Raw genomic sequence first — 2,438 nt, forward strand, 5'->3', positions numbered from 1 at the left:
AGAAACGAGACGAAGCGCCTCTCATGACGCGAATTCATTAAGTTAATTTCACAAGCGAGTAAACTTAAAACGTTCAAGCGTCCAACTACGCACGAATAGCATTATTTATTCGCGCAAATCACGTCTGGTGTGAACGCCCCATTAGTCTTTGTACGTCCGCTTTGTAAACACTGGATCGGTACTTCCTCCTACGTCACGCGTGATCTTTCCAACATGATTACGTCATGCGTGGAGCATCACAGAGCAGTGCAAGACGAGCATTTGTGGTTAAAAAGTATATAATGTTTATTTTTTTATTAAATGTCTGATGGTTTCTCTAGATAAGACTCTTATTCCTCGTCTGGGATCATGTAGAGCTCTTTGAAGCTGCACTGAAACTGACATTTGGACCTTCAACCCGTTGAACCCCAGTGAAGTCCACTATATGGAGAAAAATCCTGGAACGTTTTCCTTCATTTCTTTTCCACTGAGTAATGATGCTGAATATTCAGCTTTGATCACAGGAATAAATTTGACTTTACTATATATTCACATAGAAAACAGCTGATTTACATTATAATAATATTTTGTGATTTTTACTGTATTTTATATCAAATAACTATAACTATATATTCACATAGAAAACATCAGTTTTAAATTCTAATAATATTTTGTGATTTCTACTGTATTTTTAATCAAATAAATTCAGCTTTGATCACAGGAATAAATTACACTTTATTATATATTCACATAGAAGACGGCTGTTTTAAATTCTAATAATATTTAGTGATTTTTACTGTATGAAGGAAATGATTTCCTTCATTTCTTTTCCACTGAAGAAAGAAAGACATGAACATCTTGGATGACATGGAGGAGAGTAAATTATTAGGAAATTTTAATTCTGAACTGAACAAATCCTTTAAGAACGGTTCTTTCTGAAACCAAAAATGGTTCTTCTTTGAAGAAAAAGCGTTTGAAACCTTTATTTTTAAGAGTAAAGAGCAAGGAATATGAAGTCACTTTACAAAGAAGTGCTGTGTTTTTTGGTGGTTATGATGCATGAATATGAAAATCTAGATTTTTAAGCAAGATATAGATTTCGTTAGCCACGTTATGACATAAAATCTCTCAGGTTGTGGATTATTAGTACAAACGCTCAGATGTTCTTCATCTCAGAACATTTTAATTCTGTAGAATCTCTGAACTCGATTGCTGTTTCTTCATAAGTCACACATGAACTCATAAAGATCCGAGTGATCCGTGAGCGCGGTGACATCAATGCTGCCGGACCGCATTCCAGCCCAGAGGAATGAGGACGGAAGAGCAGCAGAATTCCCGTCACTAACTCTTCCAGTCGCGTCCAGGACGGCCACGAGAGCAGCCGCTCGCGCTGAAACACACACGCCGTCATGCACAGGTAATCCCTGGAGCTTTACTACGGTAAATTGGTGTAAATGATGCTGTTTGTGGGTCAAACGAGGAGTTTGACTGATGCAGATAGGAGCGTTTACTAATGCAGTGGATTATTTATTCATGCTTTGCTGAAATAGTCTGAAGTGATATTATCATCATCATAAACTTTGTTTGTGTCAGAAGAGAAGATGATTAATATTTAAACTCAAAGCTGGTGTGTTTGAGAGATCTTAGATCAGATCAAACTCTGAACCGGTTCTGTGATTTCTCGGACGTGTTTAAACATATTTTCATCCAAAACGAGCAGTTTGTCAAATTGGCATTGATGGTTCACTGAAAACATTTAACATCAGCAGAATCTTTAAGATTGTTTAAATATTGTTTACACTGAGAAAAAATGGTTCTGTTTTTATGAAATGTTCTTTGGGGAACCAGAAATGCTTCTTCTATTTCATCAAAACCCCATTTTGAGAGATCTGTTGAGAAGCTGTTGGTTGTTTTGCCTCATTTTTCTCACTTTGAGACTCAAAACAGAGCAGAAGAATGAACAAACCTCCAGTGGCGGATCAGAGGGCGCGTTTCTGTGTAAACGAGGTGTTGAAATCCTGCTGAATGTGTGTGTTTGTTGTGTTCGTGTGACTTTACCTCAGTCACGAGCTGCTTTGCATGAACGTGAGCTGCCATCATTTGAATGGTAAATTGGTACCGTTGGAAACAAAAGACTCGAGCTGTTTTGTTGGGAGTTTTTTTCCCCTGAATGAATCTAAATCATGTGTTTTGTGTCTGGATTGGTTAGACGTGCGATGAAGACTGTGCTCGTGTAATCTGATCCTGCGTGTGACACTGGATTACTGTAATTTCACATCTTGTTGTGAGTGTTGTGTGGTCAGCCGTTCATCAGGTGAAGGTTCGACAGCTCATCATGTCCTCTCTGCTCTTCCGTTCGGTCTGAGAGCGTCCTCACTGAGGATAATAGGAAGTTAATGTTGGTTTATTGATTTCTGTGGGTGTGTTCAGGGTAATATAGAGCATTATATAGCACATGC

At 38.1% G+C, this 2,438-nt stretch overlaps 1 protein-coding gene across 1 annotated transcript in view; it reads left to right on the forward strand.

Annotated features, from left to right (window-relative positions):
* arhgap28 (Rho GTPase activating protein 28) overlaps positions 1-2,438 on the forward strand; it is a 29,324-nt gene that overhangs the window by 2,569 nt on the left and 24,317 nt on the right. The gene's annotated exons all lie outside the window — the stretch shown is intronic.

The sequence above is a fragment of the Megalobrama amblycephala genome, linkage group LG18 (genome assembly GCF_018812025.1).
Source record: "Megalobrama amblycephala isolate DHTTF-2021 linkage group LG18, ASM1881202v1, whole genome shotgun sequence".
In the NCBI taxonomy this organism is placed as follows: domain Eukaryota; kingdom Metazoa; phylum Chordata; class Actinopteri; order Cypriniformes; family Xenocyprididae; genus Megalobrama; species Megalobrama amblycephala.